This window comes from Cetorhinus maximus, chromosome 6 (assembly GCF_964194155.1).
Source record: "Cetorhinus maximus chromosome 6, sCetMax3.hap1.1, whole genome shotgun sequence".
Classification (NCBI taxonomy): Eukaryota; Metazoa; Chordata; class Chondrichthyes; order Lamniformes; family Cetorhinidae; genus Cetorhinus; species Cetorhinus maximus.
In genome coordinates, this window is record NC_135884.1 from 50,354,379 (window position 1) to 50,374,197 (window position 19,819).

Sequence of the window (19,819 nt, forward strand, 5' to 3'; positions counted from 1 at the left end):
CAGACAGCCTCAGAGAGCCCTGAGTGAAAGTCCCACGTTGTGTGCAACAGCTGCTTCTCCTCCCTTTGGGTGCCCAAGGGCTGCTGCCTGACTCCTTGAGAGGAAGGGGCACCTGGAGGGAGATCAAGATGCCTTGTTCCCCTCTCGCATAGCCAGTGAAGAAGCTCTCCCATGGCCACAGCGATGGAGTGCAGGCCTGTGCACATCTCTGGCAGAATCTGCTGGACCAGGCTCTCCATGGAGTTCGCCACCCTCCCCACGGAGACCTCCATGTGTGAACAGGTTGGTACCACTTCATCAGCCAGCAGGCGGACGGACTCCTCCGCCTCGTGTACCACCATGTTGAGGGCATGTGACACCTCTGTCTGATTTTTCCCTGTCTCTTGCTGCCTCTCCAGCATTTCTTGGAATTCCAGAGGCCTGTCATTAGACTAGAAGCTTGCAGATGCCTCTTCCCCAGCAGTCCTCCAAGTGCCAGTGAGCTTGGCTGACCCTGCCCCCTCCTGCTGCGGACACTGTCTGTGTCTGCACAGTGACCACCAGAATGTGAGACCCTTCCTAAACTAGAAGTTTAGATGTCCTCGCTCCTCTCCGGGCTTGTGTACATGCCAGACAGGGCTTCCTCAATCTCAGGCCTTGACCTCTTCCTGGTGGCACCTGTAAGTGAGCGAGAAGAGAGCGAGTGAATGCATGAGCTGCCTCCAACATGGAGGCACCCTTGCCCCTGAGGTTTCTCTGACATGCATGATCCTTACTGGATAGAGGTCACAAGCCAATCTCTCCATCTCCGATGGATCTGTCTCACTCTGCCCCTGCCAGCTGGGCTGTCTGCTCCTCGAAGTCGCTCAGTTTTTTCAAGTGTGGCCAGTCCCCTCCCGTCTTCTCCCTTTCGCTTCTATTATGGCTTCACTTCTCCTGTGCAAAGAGAGAAGTTGGGGTTGAGAGCAGTTGGGTTTCATGTATCTTTCCCATGCTTCCAGTTTTATAAATAACCCACTGGATTGTGTGCCATGTGGTTGATTCACTGCAAGTTGTCCACAAGGGTCCTGGGCCAGCACCCTCCAGAGTGCTGAGCCCATGCAGATATAAGGATAAGGCTCAGAGAGGCACCTCATTAGCAGTGCTTGGTAGTGCCCTCAATGCCTGAGCCCTTCACCCTCCATAACCACACCCCTCCAGGCAGCACGTGAGCTCTCTGTGTGGAAGGGCGAGGGAGCCACATTGGCCTCTCTACCTGCAGTAGGGCTATGGTAATGACCTTACCTCATTGCCACTGAGGCCAATATCCCCTGAACCATTTGTTGAAATGAGTGTCAGCAGCTGAGGGTTTACTTACCCAGGCAGTGCGGATGAGGTCATTCATCCTTTTTCAGCATTGCTGGGCAGTCCCCTGCTGGAGGCCCTGGGCACAGACTGCCCTGGAGACTTGCTCCCATGCAGGGATCGTGTCCCTGCTCAGCCTCCTCCTCCCAACCTTTGAATGGAGGACGTCCCTCCCGGCCTTCACTTGATCGAGCAGGATACCCAGGGGGGCATCGCTGTATTTGGGAGCCGGAGATCCCTGTCCTCTTCTGGCCATCTCCTCAATCAGTGTTGTGTAAGTTGTTTATAAATTTGGTGCCTGGATATGATGGCGGGGCACACCATCTAGCCCGCCTTGCCAAGCAAAACGTCGGGAAACCCCCGACAATATAATTAATGAGGCCAAGGTCACACACGGTACCACACAAATTCCCAGTAGCCTCTGTGGCGGGAAACGCTCCCCATCTCCGACCCACCCCCGCCGTGGGTCTTAGTCCCAGAAGTGAAAATTCGCCCATAGTTTCTCATATGTTTCAAACTTTCCAATATTTTCAATTATGCATTTACTGTATTAAATAAATTCTGGTCTCCTGATCACTCTTGATTTTCACCGCTCCACCCTTGGCAGCAGTGCCTTCAGCTGTTAAGCCCCTAAGCTCTGGAATCTCACCTGAAATCTCCCTGTCTCTCCCCTGCTCTCTTTCTTTAAGACGCTCTTTAAAATCTACCACTTTGACCAAGTTTTGGTCATCTGGCCTATTATCTGTTGAAGTGGTTTTATTATGATAAAGGCTCTATATAACTGCAAATTGCTGCTGTTGATTGAAATTCAGCAGCATTACTTCAAATTTCTTCCATAATACAGTATGTCTGAGCATCTACATTTTAATTTTAAAATCCCTTCTCACTGTCCAAGGCCCCAGATGCTCCTTCCAGGCGAAGCAATGATTTACTTGTGCTTCTTTCAATTTAGTCTACTGTACTCACTGCTCACAATGCAGTCTCCTCTACACTGGGGAGACCAAACGCAGACTAGATGACTGCTTTGCAGGATACCTCTGCTCAGTGCTCAAGCATGACCCCAACCTTCCGGTTGCTTGCCATTCAATTCACCATCCTGCTCTCATGCTCACATTTCTGTCCTTGGCCAGCTGTAATTTTCCAGTGAAGCCCAACGCCAGCTGGAAGAACAACATCTCATCTTCCAATTAGGCACTTAACAGCCTTCTGGGTTCAATGTTGAATTCAACATCTTCAGGCCATGTAGTCTGTCCTCCATTTTGAATTTTCCCTCCTAAGTGCCAGTCTGTATCTTGTTCTTATGTTTTTTCTGCTTTCACACACACCTGACCTCTATTCTGCTATGCGCACCTTTTCTGGACCAATGCTTTGTTTCTTTACTGTCGCCCATTGCCACTGTTTCATGACATCTTTGTTATTTCAGCTCCCCCGCCTCTAACCTATCCCTGACCTTCCCTTCTGTTCCATTTGACCCTCCCCCCATTTTCAACTGTGTAAAAGCCATCACGTTTCTTCCTCTCTTCAGTGCAGAAGCATCATACTGGACTTGTCATGTCCATAAGACTGAAAGGGATTATAAACTGTTTAAATCAAAACTTACTTTTTGCCTATTTAAAAAATGGACTCTGTTGAACTAAACAGTGGCTGCTACAGATCACATGATTTACAAGTTGGCTACAGTTTCTGGAAATTTCCAACAGTGGTTATAGGGCAAAAGCTCAACCCTCATTCTTGTGGAATCTCACACATCATTGTGAGGACACTACAATCAACGAAACTGGGGACCAAAATATAATTTATGGCTCCAGCCTGGCCTATAACAAAGGGAGAGCCATCAAAACCCGTTATACCTGCAGAAGCACTAATAGCCACCATCTATCTCCAAAATTGAACAATGGATTTGACCAGTGGCACAGAAACTGCTGGTTAGCCTGCCACTGACTCATTTGTGGGCAACATCGCATGACCTAGGCTTCTGGGCCTTTAGAAAGTTATTATTACATTTCTAGTCTCAGTCTGCTGTTTAACATCCAGCCTGCAAGTACCACAGCAGGATGACCAACAGCCTGCCTTAAGTCTAAGCCTCCTCAAAGCCTTGTTTTCTAGAAGATTACTGCCATAGCCTGCTGAGCAGACCAAGTCTTGTGTAACCAACCTCACCTCGATGTGTCATCATCAACTTTAAAGGAATTCTGCAACTCTTAGTTCCAGCTCACTGAACCTGTCTGAACCGCAACTCCTAACTGAAGGAACACTTACTGGACACTGACAATCACGTGAACTGACATCCATATCTGGATTTCTTTTTCTTTTAAGCTATTCATTGTTGTAAAAACCCCCCTTTCCTTTCTTCTTTTTGTGTGTCTGTGTATGTATGAGGTTGTGACCGTCCCCTGGGTTTGGATCAAGGAATAAACTATACTTGTGAATTAACCTTAAAGAGAGTTTGCAACCAGTCACTTTTAAAACTGACGTCATAAACAGCGGGATTGGGGAAACAGGCCACAGCCTATTTCAAAAATTAAAACACTTCTGCTTACAGATAGACAGCAAGAAGATAAAGGAGTCCAGTTTGCCTCTCTCTCCTGTCCATAACAGACTGGGAATGTTAACTCTGGGCAGAATTTTGCCGTCGGCAATCAAGGGGCGGGGCCCGCTCGCTGACGCGTAAAATGACGCAGGATGACATCGGGCGGAACCCCCGACATCACCCCACCCCATTTAAATTGTCAGGAAGGTGGAGGTGCAGCAAAATCAGCTGCGGGCCCGCCGACCTGTCAATGGCTAATTGAGGCCATTGACAGGATCCTTTAAACAATTGAAGGACCTGCCTGTCCAACCTTAAGGTTGGCGGGCAGGCCAGGAGCCCTAGCGGCAAACAGATAAAACATGAAACCTCATCCACCGGCAGGATGAGGTTTCATGTAAGGTTTTAAAATTTGTAATAAAGTTATAATGTAAATTATGAACATGTCCCATCTCATGTGACATTGTCACATGAAGGGGACATGTTAGGGATTTTTTTTTTCTATTTTTAATATTTTTTAAAGTGTAAGCGATCTCCCTGAGGCAGCACTTAGCCTCAGAGTGATATGCGCTAGTTCATGCGCATGCGCGAAAGAGCGCACTCTCGTTTTTGTGGAATCCACCCTCCTCCGCCCGCACAGGAAGCGCATAGCACTTCCCGCCGGACATCACGCTTGGCGGGCCTTAGTTGGCCCGCCCACGTAAAATGGCGGCGGGGTCCGCTTCTCCGGCGGGGATCGGCTCCCCGCCCGCCAGAGATTGGGTCGAGCCCACCTGCCCGCCAGGCAGAAAATTCTGCCCTCTGTTTCTCTCACCACAGGTGCTGCCAGGCCTGCTGAGTTTTCGTAGTACTTTCTGTTTTCATCCCCTCAATCAAATCTTCAGCCTTGATCATCCATTCCACTTCTCCAAACTCACAATGATTCCCTGCACCCCTTCCCTCCTACCCCTCCTGATTTCTGGTCCAACTCCCTCCTCAGCAATCTGCAATGTTTCCTGCCTCTTCCCCTTCTGACTGTTAATCTGATTCCAGCCCCACACACACCTCCACTAATCTGCGATGTTTCCTGGTCACTGGGGACTATCCCCAAAGGTCCCTGCTTATGACCTTTGACTGCTGGCTTTCCCATACAGCAGCTGCCCAGCCTCTCAATCTGGCTTGGCTAGCTGTCAGGTGGGAAACAGAGTAAAAAAATATGATAATGAGGCCCTGCAGTTAAATTTGGCAAAGCCTCTCATTCCCAGGATTCTCAGGCTGCCAGGCCCATATCTCGCAAACACTTGCCTCTGCTTCCTCCCTGCCAGTGGCTAAATTTTGGGGGTTATAAATCAGTGCTAACAGATATTGTTAATATTGCAATTTTATAAAATGTAATATAATGACATGAATAGATATATTAGGTAATTTACTTTCCAACAGAAGCTAGCTCAACATTGCATTATTAGTAAATTGTTCTTTCTTTTCACAAGACTAGCAGAATTTAATGAAATATTTGGAGGGGTTCAGCGTAGTCAACCTAGAGAAATAAAGAAATGAAGGACAGGACATGACTAACAGTATCATCCCACTGCTCTTTAAATTATTCGCAGGTTCCTGCCTCCACTTCTTTCCCTGAAAATGTATTATATAAATTAATCACTATTTGCATAGAAGGTTTTATTTCACAATATTCGCCCAAAGGTTATCTTTCACCAGTTCGGATATGTGCCCCCAGTTACACTTCTGCAGTTTCATTTGAAGTAAAATTCCATGTTAACCCTGAATAATTTTATATTCCTCTGCAAGGTCATTCCTGAGGTGAACTCTCTCACAGACAGATAATCCCAAACTACCAGACCCTGACACTGCATTGCCTCCATTATTTGAACATATCTCTTCTCTCTTTGTGACCATAACTGAATGCAGCGATCAAGGTGTGGTCTTACCAGAGCACTGAGTAGTGTGATCACAATGACTTATATTCTATTGTTTTGGCTAAGTAGTTCAACGCCTATTGATGTTCTTGATTGTTGCTCCGCATTGGTTGGGCATGTTTAGCAGCAAATTGATTAAATCTCTGAGATCTCTTTCAGGTTATTCCTACCCACATTATGACCCAGATTTTTCCCATGGTGGAGATGAACAAAAATCCTAAATCCTGCCCCCGGACACAGCATTTCCCAATTTCATGGAGGCGGGATTGGAGACAGGCCGGAGTTCATGTATGCACAGTTGACAGAGACAGTTTGCCATTTAAATCAGCAGCTGTCTACACTGAAGTGGGATTTTGGTAGGCCAAGAGTGTGAAACCCAGAGTGTGCAGATTACACCAGGTAAGAGCTGGTCTGAACTTGGTGGATTCCTTTCGATAGCCAGAGGAACCCCTTTGGAGAGGTAAAGTACCACTTTGGATGTGGTCCCGGGACACCTTTGGGAAAGGTAAAGCACCCTCTGGGATAAATAAAATAGGTATAGGTATCAGCTGCAGAAGCGAGAGCAGCTCTGGGTGAAAACAGCACGGAGAGAGAGTGAATAATGAGCAGGGGAGAGAGACAGAGACCCCCACTATCAGCGGCAGGAGCGAGAGCAGCCCTGGGTGAAAACAGCATGGAGAGAGAGTGAATAAAGAGCAGGGGAGAGAGACTGAGACCCCCACTATCAGCGGCAGGAGCGAGAGCAGCCCTGGGTGAAAACAGCATGGAGAGAGAGTGAATAAAGAGCGGGGGAGAGAGTCAGAGACCCTCACTATCAGCGGCAGGAGCGAGAGCAGCCCTGGGTGAAAACAGCATGGAGAGAGAGTGAATAAAGAGCGGGAGAGAGAGTCAGAGACCCCCAAACAGCGATTCAAACCACATTGAAAAAAAACAGTGACATCACATGAAAGCAGGCAGGTGATTGGCTGGTGAGTATTTCAGCTTTTAGCTTTGTTTTAGATTTCAAATAGCAGCTGAGTAACTATCACTTGTTGATTATTATTAAATTAGTAACTTAAGGATGGGGGAAATTAAATAAATAATAAAGGTAAAACAACAAAAAAAGAGCAAAGGAGCGACTGTATAATAAGCAGGAGTTTACCTGCGAGGGAGTGGAGCGGCTGTATAAAGAGCGGAGCAGAGTTTCCCTGCGAGGGAGAGGAGCGGCCGTATAAAGAGTGGAGCAGAGTTTACCTGCGAGGGAGAGGAGTGGCTGTATAAAGAGCGGAGCAGAGTTTCCCTGCGAGGGAGAGGAGCGGCCGTATAAAGAGTGGAGCAGAGTTTCCCTGCAAGGGAGCGGAGCGGCTGTATAAAGAGTGGAGCAGAGTTTACCTGCGAGGGAGAGGAGCGGCTGTATAAAGAGCGGAGTGGAGTTTACCTGCGAGGGAGAGGAGCGGCTGTATAAAGAGCGGAGTGGAGTTTACCTGCGAGGGAGAGGAGCGGCTGTATAAAGAGCGGAGTGGAGTTTACCTGCGAGGGAGAGGAGCGGCTGTATAAAGAGTGGAGCGGAGTTTACCTGTGAGGGAGAGGAGCGGCTGTATAAAGAGTGGAGCAGAGTTTCCCTGCGAGGGAGCAGAGCGGCTGTATAAAGAGCAGAGTGGAGTTTCCCTGCGAGGGAGAGGAGCGGCTGTATAAAGAGCGGAGTGGAGTTTCCCTGCGAGGGAGAGGAGCGGCTGTATAAAGAGCGGAGTGGAGTTTACCAGTGAGGGAGAGGAGCGGCTGTATAAAGAGCAGAGTGGAGTTTACCAGTGAGAGAGAGGAGCCGGAGGATGTAGGTGAGGTTTTAAATGATTACTTTTCATCTGTGTTCACTATGGGGAAGGACGATGTAGGTGTAGAAATCAGGGAGGGGAACTGTGATATACTTGAACAAATTAGCATTGAAAGGGAGGAGGCAATAACGGTTTTAGCGGGTTTAAAAATGGATAAATCCTCAGGCCCAGATAAGATGTATCCCAGGCTGCTTTTAAGAAGTATTTAGATGAGTACTTGAAATGCCATAACATATAGGGCTATGGACCTAAGTGCTGGAAAATGGGATTAGAATAGATAGGTGCTTGATGGCCAGCACGGACACGATGGGCCAAAGGACTTGTTTTTGTGCTGTATAACACTATGACTCTCTGACTCTTTGGGAGAGGTGAGGTGCCCTTTGGGATTGTTAAAAGTAAACATGATTGTGCGTAAAAAGTGCATAAACTCATTGGGCGGAATCGTCCCAGATTTGCACTAAGTGAGGTAACAGGTGGGAAAAAGGACATTTTACCTGTCGGCTGCAATGGTGGCTTTCCACGCCACATCGGCCCAATCCCACCTCATATATTATGCATTCCCAGGAAACACGCCCTTTCAATGGTGGGCTCGCCACATCATCAACTCGCCGCTTCATCACACCAGGCACCATATTTAAAGTGCAGCCACACGAGTACATTTCAGTGCTTCCAACCCAAGACTGCTGCATCAAAGACAAGGCCCCAAAAGTCAAGAAGACTGCAGCCCCTCAGTTTAATGACATGACCCTCAAGTGCCTTTTGGGCACTGTGGAGGCCCGCTGTGTTGTCCTCTACCCCCACTCAGTGCGAAGGCCAGCAAGCAAGTACACTAATCCAGCATGGGAGGTGGTAGCAGTGGTGGTCAGCGCTAATGCTTTGGAAAAGAGGACAGCCACCCAGGGCCACAACAAGATAACTTACAGGGGTAAGTCACTCTTCTCATCATTCTCAGCTCATACACTCACAAACCCATCACACATCCACACAGATCTCACACCTCAAGGGACAACACCACTAACTCTCACACATACCCACAGATCTCCATCAGGCTCATATCCTCTGGAGCTGGTCCTCATCCTATCCATGGCTCTGCTCACCACACAAACATTCAACGCTGTGCTATGTGTCCTGCACACATTCTCTCCATCTGTTTTCATGCAGGAGAAGCTGGCTCACAACAGCAGGGAGAGGTCCCAGACCAGGGGTGGAGTGGCCCACATTAGGCCCGTCACTCACTTTCAGGAGTGTGCCATCGCGCTGAAAGGTGAGGATGTTGTCCATGCCTGCGGTGACAGTGAGGTCAGCGATGAATACCCTGGTGAGGATCCTACACCCCACCACCCCTCTTTCAAAGCAAATGTGAGTGCTCCCGCTCCTGATTTTGACTCTGCTGCCATGCACTAATTATCTCTACTTTAGTTCACAGGGAGCTCTGTCAAGTGACCAACACCCTCAGCCAGCCAGTCCCTCAGCTCCATCCATGTCCTCACCTCCAGCCAAGAGGACACCTCCTCCATTGAAGAGCTGGAAATAAGCAGCCTGGAAGACTTGTCACAGCGCTTACCCACACCCTGCACCAGCGCAGAGACATACACCTCTGAGGGACCTAGATCTAGAGCAGACTCAGGATCACAATCTGGTGGTCACCGCATGGACACGTGTCCGTAGCAGGAGGAGACAGGTTCAGCCGAGCTCCCCAGCACTTGGAGGACTGTTGGGGAAGAGGCATCTGTGAGGTCTGAGTCAGATGACGAGCCTCTGGATTCGGCCTTTCAACCCATCCTGGAGAGTCAGCAGAAGGCGGGGGAACATCACGCAGAGCTGTTGGAAGCCCTCAGCAGAGTGGCTCACAAGTTGGAGGAGTGCGTCCACCTGCTCTCCGATGAGGTGGTGCCCACATATGCGTGTATGGAGGCCTCCATGGGAAGGATGGTGGATGCCATGGAGACCCTAGTCCAGCAGAGCATGGAGATGCATCCAGACCTGCACTCTATTGCTGTAGCCACGGGTGAGTTCTTGCAGAGCAATGCGAGGGGGAAACAGGGCACCTCGATGTCCCTTCAGGTACTCTTTCCCCTCAAGGAGTTGAGTCAGGGCCCTTGGGCACCCAAAGGGAGGAGGAGCGGCAGCTGGACATCCCTGGGTCATTTGCTCAGGAATCTCAGAGGCTGTCCTCTCCCTCTGAGTCCCCTTTGCCTGTGACCCTCTCAATCTCATCCTCTATCACTGCAGAGGGAGCAGTTGGCTCATGAGTGATTCTAGAGGGAGAAGTGTTTATGACAGGGCCTTTCGGAGCCTCATGCAAGCACTCTCTCATGCACTTGGATCCTTCCCACATCACACTCATCTCAATGCCCTGAGCATTTTGAATGCTGCCTGCTGGGATTCGCTTTCAGTTGTCCATCTGAGCTGACCCGCATCCCCGCCCAGCCTATGATCACACTGCCATGCAGAACCTGATCCCACCCACCACCACTCTCGTTTCACTTTCGATTTAACACGCATGGTGCAGCTAACATTCTTTTTCTGGTCCCCCATCCTTTCCCCTCCCATAGTTACACATTTCCTATCCCCCATCACTGTCGATCCCCTGGCATCACCTATCACCTTCCCACCGTCACCTACCAGCCACAACCCTTTTCATATGGGGATGTCCAGGTGAATGCCCACATTCCCTTCCTTCCCAAAAATCCCACCGGCATCCATATTAATCTCCCCGACCTCCTCCTTCCCACCCCCAGGGACCGTGTCTGCTTCTGGTCCCACACCAACTACCCTCGGCCATCCCTACTACCAAAAGCGATGCACCCACACCCTCCCACCCTACCACCTCACTCTGCCCTCAGTCATTCTGACCATTCCCTCTTACCATGCCCACCCTCATTTCGCTCCGCAGGAGGCAGTCATGGACTCAACAGAGCTCCCCCTCACACGGTCATCTGGACACCCCACCTTCACTACGGACCCCTCCCCCCCACCCCCCCCCGGAACTCCTCCCCTGCCCGGACTCCGCCACCCCACCCCCACTTAGTCCTTCCCCTTTCCTGACTCCTTCCTCCACCATTACTCCTTCCTCCAGCCTTACTCCTTCCCCTCTCCGGACTCCTACCTCCCCCCCAAACTCCTTCCTCCCCACCAGATTCCTTCCCCTCTCCGGACTCCTTCCTCCCCCCAGACTCCTTCCCCTGCCCGGATTCCTTCCCCCCTCTGAACTCCTTCCCTTACACTGTCCTCCCCCATTACACCTACCTCCCCAGTTGCCGTCTTCTCCCCCTTTACCACCTCCTCCCCCTGTAGTCCCTCCTCCCACCCAACCTCACCCCCTTGACTCCTTCATTACCCCATTCCCAACCTCACCCACTGATACTTTCATTTTCCCCCCTCCCAACCTTGCCTCCCCCGACATAGCTTCCTCTCTCAGTCGATCCTAGATCTTCCCCTCCCCCCAGTACATCTTCCTCTCCCAAACACAACTGGACCTTCCTCTCCAACCCCTCAACGGCCATCCGTTGTCAGCAGATCCTCAACGGTGACTTTCCACCTTCCGTGAGCTGCTTCACAGTGGGGCCATGTCCATGAGAATCCACCCAGCATGCGATGGACCTTCCTCCAGGGTCCCGCTGCTGTTGAGCTCCAGCATCTTTTGCTCCTCGGATGTTCGCGATGTGAGTAAGGCCCTGACTGTAAGTCCCAACTTCTGCATATCACACTTGTCAAGACGTGTTCTGTACCAGCGTGTTTTCCTGCCGCTGTGGGCGGATGATACAGCATGGAGGGATGATTCTAGTGGGCTGGTCTTATAATGATATGCAGATGTATTACAATGAAGTTCCTGACATCCGGTGGCAGGAAACACGACCCACCATTGACGGGCAGAGCAGATGACTGCAAACTGCTTTCACAATGTTGTGAAACCGATTTTTTGCCTTCTCGCCATATCGACCACTCACGCCGCCAAACACGCCCGACGCCAGCGGGCATGGAAAATTCCACCAATTGGAAGTGTCAAAGCTGTCAAAGAATTGGAAAACAATACTAGGTGAGTTGGCATGGTGGAGGTATGAGCAAAGAGTGGTGGGTGGGGGCATGGGTTGGCGTAGGGGTATGAGGGGCCATGGAGTTTGGGTAGAGGGGCATGAGATGGCATCGATTGGCATGGATGGGGGATGAGGAGTGTGTGGGGGTTGAAGGGGTGATGGCTGGAGGGCTATTTTTTAAATCTTTTTTTATTTAATTCAGTAGTGTTGGATCACAGAGGCAGGCCTTCCGCCCAACTTGCCTCCGCACCCAGCAGCCTCCACAATCGTTCCGGAGACGGCGAGCCCAACTTCTAATCCAGCCCACCACCCGCCCCCACTCAGGTTTGCAGAGCCAGGAATTCTTCCAACTCTGCACACGTGACCCGGGAATGAAAATCTGGGCCAATATTTCCTCTGTCATTGTTTGGTTGACTTCAGTTTTTTTTTTCAAAAATCTTTTGAAATGGATGCCAAGGCACATTTCGCCGTAGAGCTTACCATAGTCCACTGCCCCATCGTAGCCAAGCAGGTTGCCGGGTAGATTATTTCCCCTGCTGAACCCACGCTGACTGCTGTTAACTAGGTCAAAACCAAAATACTGCAGATGTTGGAAATCTGAAATAAAACAGAAAATGCTATAAATACTCAGCAGGTCTTGCATCTTCTGTAAAGAAAGAAACAGAGTTAACATTTCAGGTCAACCACGTTTCATCAGAACTTTTAACCAGGCTATTGTACACATAATGCTCAAGGTTATTCCTAATAACTAATTCCATTATTTCACTTGTAATAGAACTAAGACTAGTGAGGCTGTAGTTCCCTGTTAATGTTTTGTCACCTTTTCTGATTATGGGTGCCAGTTCACCTATTTGTAATCTACCGACACCTTTTAAATGTCGATTATCTTCCTCATAATGATAGTATGATCACTGATCTCTGCCTAATCTCTGTCAGTACACTGGGTTAAATGCCATCTATCCCTGGGGATGTATTGAGCCCATTTAAACTGCCTAGCCCATTTTATTTGTCGTGAAGTCATTGATCCTTCATAAGATATCTTTATCTGGAGGGATGTTTGTGTCTTCCCTTTTGAGTACTTTGTGGTAAATAGTTGGAGGTTAATGAAATACTCATTCAAAACATTTACAATTTCATATGTGTCTCCAGTTTCATTTTTCCAGCTTTCTGGTTTTTATATTTTCTCTACATGCCCATTGCACTCCTGAGCTAAGATTTTATAATTGTGTTTGGCTTGCTACATATTCAATTGTGCTGTAAATACCTATCCCTGTAAGCAACTCTGAGCATCTTAATTTGGAAATGACTCTCATTGCCATCTAGCTACAAGCAAAGTAGCAAAAACCCCATGTCCTAAGTAGGATATTTATGTCATTTCCACGTATATGAATTCAATTTTTTTCATACCAGTCCAAACATTTGGGGAGATAACACGACAAAATAGCTGAGAAATGACCTGGAGCAAGGCTTTTACCATTGCTGTTTCTAACTGGTTGCTTTCTAGATAGGCTTTACCCTCAGATATTTCCTTCCTCATCATGTGTTGAGAATGATGCTGCATTATTGGGCTGGCTGATCATACATTGGAATAAAATGCAATCAGAGCAATACATCAATGAAATCTAAAGCCCATACATGGTTTTATCCATTTATTTTCATATTTTTACGTATAAACGTGAGATGAGATGCCCATGAAAAGGACTAATGGAGACCCCAATTGAATACTAGGTGGAATTTACATTAATCTTTTTGGGACTAAGGTTTTCAAACAGTTCCCATCAGCCAACTTAACCTTATGTAAAAATACAAATCAATGTACATGCTGCACTTTTCCTGATCAGTTGATCATCTTGCTTGATTTAAACAAACTAATTTTTATTCTTATCACAGCCTTTTATGAGACCTCACAGCTTCACAAAAATGTAACTCCATTAGCCTGTCTCCCGGACTCTGGCCAGAATTTTACGGCCCTCTGGGAATATGCTGATAGGTGGGGGGAGCATAACTACCACACACCAACCTCTGATATTCCTTTACCAGTGACAGGGGAGCTGTTGGGCAGTCCAACCACCCTTGGGCCAATTGAGGCCCATGAGTGGCCAATTAATGGCCACCTAAGGTCTCCTCCCACAGCCACTAGTATTTTACCAGCGGTGGGAGGTATCAACGCCACATGGCGAAGCTGTTTTTGTGGATTGAGGGAAGGGTCCATTTTGTTCAGGCACCTTGTGCCCAGTGGAAGCCACGTCCCTCATGTGCTCCTCCTCTGTCCTCTTAAATCTGGCCCTCACCACCCTCCTAGCCTGGCCCCAGTGAAACCCTAGACTTACCTGAGTCTCCAGATCCAGGGCTCCTTGGTGTTGGGGACTTTCTGTAGTCCTAGCATGATCCACAGCTTCCAGTGGCACTGCTGGGACTAGACAGCTGCCAGCCATTTGATTGGTCAACAGCTCTTAGAAGCAGGACTTCTTCCCAGATGAGGACAGAAGTCTTGCCTTGAGTCAATTAACAGCCCCACAGCCATTGGATTGCTGCAGGATGACTTGGCCAATTGAAGGTGGGCTCGTCACTGCCTCCTACATCTTTCCATTCACATCCACAAAAGGAATCAAATACCTTCTAATAATGAGGCCTTTTTGATTGCCAAGGCAGACTAACAAATTGTTTTTCTATGGGAAACAATATCAAAGCTTGCACATTAGTCTCTCAATGACCAATCTCTCCAGCCTTTGCTTTTTAACTTGTTTGAATGCATTAAGTGGGTGAATTTCTGTGGTGATTGTCCCATTATGTAACTTCAGCAGAAAAGCTGCAGAAACGTCAGGAAAATGGAACAAATACCATTTAGGCAATGTTTCTTAGGTTTCTGTGGCTCATCTGCTAATGTTATCATAACCACTGGTAAATCCTCTGTGGAAATTCACCCCCATGCTTTGAAAATCCCAACACTAAAAGTAACTCTTTAGTCTAAATCCTTTCAATGGAAGGTGGCCATAAATCTAGAATATAATCCATTTTCTTTCCCATGACCCTAACACATACATCCTGTAGCCTGCTTGTAAAGAGCATGTTCTCCACATCACCACTACAACAATTGATTATTTGGACCACATTTTCTAATGGATTGTATCTATCCTCTGAAGCAGGCATATCAATTGAATAACTTGCTGGATCATCAATGAGGCAGTATATCACATAGTCTTCCATATCCCCTCCTTCAACTGGTAAGGCTCACAAGTCCATTTCATTTTCATGGAATTGTATAGTTCAGAAGGAGACGATTCACTTTATCTTGCCTGTGCCAGCTCTTTGAAATATCTATCCAATTAGCCCCACTCCCCTGCTCTGTTTCCATAGCCATGTATTTTTCTTCCAATTCAAGTATTTTTCTAGTTCTCTTTTGAAAGTTACCATTGAATCTACCTCCACCACTTTTTCAGTCTGTGCATTACAGATTGTCATAACTCACTGCTTGAAAAAACTCCCTCCTTTCTTTTGCCTTAAGGCTGTGTCCTTTGGTTACCAACCTTCCTGCAAGTTTACTCTGTCACAACCTCTCAGAATTTTGAAGAGCTCTATCAAATCCCCCCTTAACCTATTCTGCTCCAAGATGAATAATCTCATAATCTCTAATGCCTGCATTTACCTAAAGTCCCTCAACCCTGGTAGTATTCTAGTACATTTGTTCTGCACTCGCTCGCATCCTTCCTAAAGACTGGTTCTAGAATTAAACACAATACACTAGCTGAGGCCTAACTAGTGTTTTGTAAAAGGTTTAGCAGAATTTCCTTCTTTTTGTCCACCAAGATTCTATTTATAAACCCAAAGATTTTTTTTTTTAAAAGCCTTTTCAATTTATCCTGCCACTCTTATGAGATGTGGTGCAGACCTGCATGCTGAACACTCTGTATCCCCTTATTTGGCTGAAAATTAAAAATAATTTTAGGGTTATTTCTTTACCACAGACTTGAGAATACTTTTCCTGAGTGACGGTAACCAGAGGAAATATATTTAAGGCTGTTGACAAAAGATACAGAAAGGATATGAGCACTTGTTTTAAGCACTACATTATGATCATCTAGAGTGATGGAGGCAGGTTCTGAAATGTTCAATGGATTGATTGATCTGTGTTTGATTGTGTTAGTAGGTTCTCTGCTCTCTGTCATTGTACTTAATTGCTTAAGTCTGTGGGTTGAGCTGGAGAGCTGAGAATACTGAGAAAGTTCTGGAAAGACTTGAGGCTCTGGGCTCAGACCATGAGTATATAAAGAATCCTGTAAGGTCTGAGGTGATTTAAGTATTGTAAATAAACTGTTGTACCTTTAGTACTAGCATCACCTCTGCATTGCTCTGAGATAAATCAGACATCTTAAGATATACAGCAAACAGTAAATACGCACAAGCTTCCATAACAACTTACATAGCACTTTGACATCTCAGTTGCAAAGTTCTGGGTTCAAGTCCTGCACCAGGACTTGAGCTCAAAAATCAATGTTGACACTCTCGTGCAGTACTGAGGGTGTACTGCACTATTGGAGGTGCAAAATTTCACATGTGATGTTAAATTGTACCCTCTCAGGTGGATGTAAAAGATTCCATGGCACTATTTCAAAGGAAAGCAGGGAGAGTTACCCCTGGTGTCATGGTCAATATTTATCCATCAATTAACATCACAAAGAGCAGATTACCCAATCATTATCACATTGCAGTTTGTGAAATCTTGCTGTGTGCAAATTGTGTGCCAACTTCTTACACCACAACAGTGCCTCCACTTCACAAGTACGTCATTGGCTTAAGGTGGTTTGAGACATTCGGTGGTCGTGAAAAGAAATATATAAATGCATGTCTTTCTTTCTTTCTTTCTTTCTTTCTTTCTATGAAACCTGTGAGCAGCACTATAATAGAGAACAGCTCAACTCACAGAATTCATTATCAACCAGCATTCTATCGTGCGAATGCCAAAAGGGAAAAAGATGGTCGAGGATTTCTTATTGTCACTACCTTTCACTTTGACAATCGCATTAAACCTGCTTACAAGATAAAGCCTGTGCTGGCATTTACAGGCTCTGTGAAAGATAGGTGTATTTAATTTCAAACACTTATACCAAAACAAATGACTGTTGCCTGAGGCTCTGCCACAAATCAATAACTGTAAAACACAATTCTCTCAGGATTTGTCCTGATGATTTCCATTAAGAACATGTCAGCATGTGACACAGAAACCATTTATCTTCTTGCCACATTACACAGCAAAATCTAAAAGTTCTGCAATCACCTCCATCAGAAGAGTGCTAATCTCTCCAGAGGCAGAGCAAAAGCTTTTTAACATTATCAGGAATGGTTGAAGCACTCAAGCAGATGCTTACTTCCATTCTCACAATATGGTTATCAGCCAGCCCAATAGTGCAGCTTCATTCTCAACACATGATGAAGAAGGAAATATCTGAGGGTAAAGCCTGTCTAGAAAGCAACCAGTTAGAAACAGCAATGGTAAAAGCCTTGCTCCAGGTCATTTCTCAGCTCTTTTGTCTTATGAATAATGTCTAGCTACCAGGGAGAACATCAATGTTGGACTGATTTTCCTATGTGCCTGATCCCGGGAGCTGAGCAGGTGCCATGGACCCAATGATGCTTTCACTTGCAATAACCTGAACCCCTCTAACACTCCCCTAACATTAGGTCAAATGTGGATCAAGCTTTGAAGTTTGTAATAAAAACAAAATGCTGTAAAACTCAGCAGGTCTGGCAGCATCTGTGGAGAGAGAAACAGAGTTTCTTCTTCAGAGCTAAACAGTTCGTAGCAGTGACAATGATTGCTATGATCAGGGCTTTGTGGCAGGTGTCCATAAACAGCATTCAGCTGGGCTTCAGTGCCTATACCTAGCCCAATATTCCTGTTCAGAGAAAGAAAGGATAGCTCTATTTGAGCTTTTGTGTTTGTTGTCTGTTGAGCTGCTGAGCTGAGAAAGGGATGGACACAAGGTCCAAGACCAACTTGCTTTGGGTATTCCTCATCCTTATGGATGCCCCCCCATAAATACTGAGAGAAGCTGAAGTGAGCAACCCACTCCAATGTCATTTAGATTAATGTCCTTAGATGCAGGTACTCCCATTACCAGAGGAAGCCTGAGAAATATATTTCTGCAGTATGTACTGATTGAGCTCAAATTCTGACTGATCTAGGACTAACAAGAATGATCAACAACAACAAGAACTTGGACTTATATAGCGCCTTTAACATAGTAAAATGTATCAAGATGCTTCAAGGGAACATTGTAAAACAAATTTGATGCCAAGCAAATGAGGAGACACCCTGGCAGATAACCAAAAGTTTGGTCAAAGAGGTAGGTTTTAAGGAGTGTCTTAAAGGTGGAAAGAGAGGAAGGGAGGCAATTCCAGAGTTCTATGCTTAGGCAGCTGAAGGCAACCACCAACCCCAACCCCCAACTACTCCCCACCCTGACTACCCCCCACCCCATGACCACTCCCACAGCCCTGACCCCCTACTCACCTCCGACAATCCGATTACCCGCCAGCCCATGACCCTCCCCCCTGACTACCCCACCGAACCTCCTCCCCAACACATCCTACGCCCTTATCTAATTACCTTACATAGTTACCTTTTCTCCGTAGCTTGTCAAAGTGGCTTTGGAACATTTAAGCTTACTGGAATATGGCAGCTAGCGCTGTAAAAAGGGTGCATGGCTTGGCTTTCCCCGAAGGTCCTATACTACAAAGGAGGACTCCATGCTCCATGTTTCTGAGGCGGCCTGATTCGGAAGTCTGGGCAAGAAATGTGGAGCTCCTGTGCAAGGTAAGTAAATAGGAGTGGAGTGGCAGGTCCATGGTGATTGCCGCTCCTCGGAAAACTCGGCCCTTTATTTCCAGAGCAATGTCTGGGAGGCGAGAGGGAGCAGCATGTGAGGTGGCTGGAAGCAGCTGGCTAACATTGAAGGAATGTTATGGAAAGATGGATTTAAGAAGGTTTGTGTGATAGAAAGATAAGCACTCCTGCACAACAAGGAAGGTAAAAGAACTTACCTCTTTGGACCTCTTCTGGCCTTGGGTCCTCTCCTCGAAGGTTCATCCAGCAGTAAAATCCACAATGGCTTCTCACTCCCGCCACCAATTAAATTTGCAGTCAAAGCTCAATGAGTTATCAGACCCTGGTCTGCATTCTTACAGAAAGACTCTGACAGTTTGAGGTGGTCACCCCTGCTGCCAGAAGAACAGGTTAAAACAGAAGATAGCAGGAACAGAGTGGGGTGTTGGTGTGTAAGTCCTGCAACAGATTTTAACTTTCCACTTGCCCAATTTTCCATCGGACAGGCAGTGTTATAATCACACCTTCAGTTACATAACCAGAAGTACCCACAGGGCAGAATTTTTCGCTGAGCGGGCGGGAGTGCACCAGACCCACTCGAGCATAAAATGACGGGCGATGACGTTGGGTGCGCGTCCCGATGTCATCGCGCACTCGTGCAATATTTTGGTCGGCGGGCGTGCATGGTAGTTGGCAGCCCGCCCGCCAACAATTACAAGGCCTATTAAAGCCACTAACAATCGAAATGATTTAAGTTTTTCACTGCCCATCCAACTTTATGGTTGGCGGGCAGGCGAAAAGGCCAGGCGGTCTTTGTATTTTTTGTGAAACCTCATCCAAAGGTGGGATGAGGTTTTGATCCATCATTAAAAAAAATGGAAAAAAAAAATTTCATCTTAAATTTCTAACATCTTCCTGCTCATGTGGTCACATGAGGGGACATGTTTTTTTATGCCTTAATTTTTTAATTTTATTTTGAAAACTGTTCATCTCCCTGAGGCAGCTCTGTGCCCGCTGAGCACTCCAGCATGCGATTCACGCTGGGTGGGCCTTAATTGGCCTGACAGCATGAAATCGCGGTCCGGCCCCTATCGCGGGCGGCAGTTGGCTTTCCGACCACCCCCACCCACCCCCAACGAGCCCGCCCAACGGAGACAAAATTCTGCCCACAGTTTCTATTTTAGGGGAGCAATAATAACCATTGAGACTGTACTGAAACACAAAACAAATATAAGCATGTTAACCTGCTTGAATCCCAGTAACTGTTTTACTGTCATTGCAAAAACAACAGCTTTATTGAACGAATCTGCCTTCTAGCACCTGATCAATTTGTATTGTGGGTGAGTGACATCCATGCAGAGGCCCCCCCTATTTGCATTGCCAAC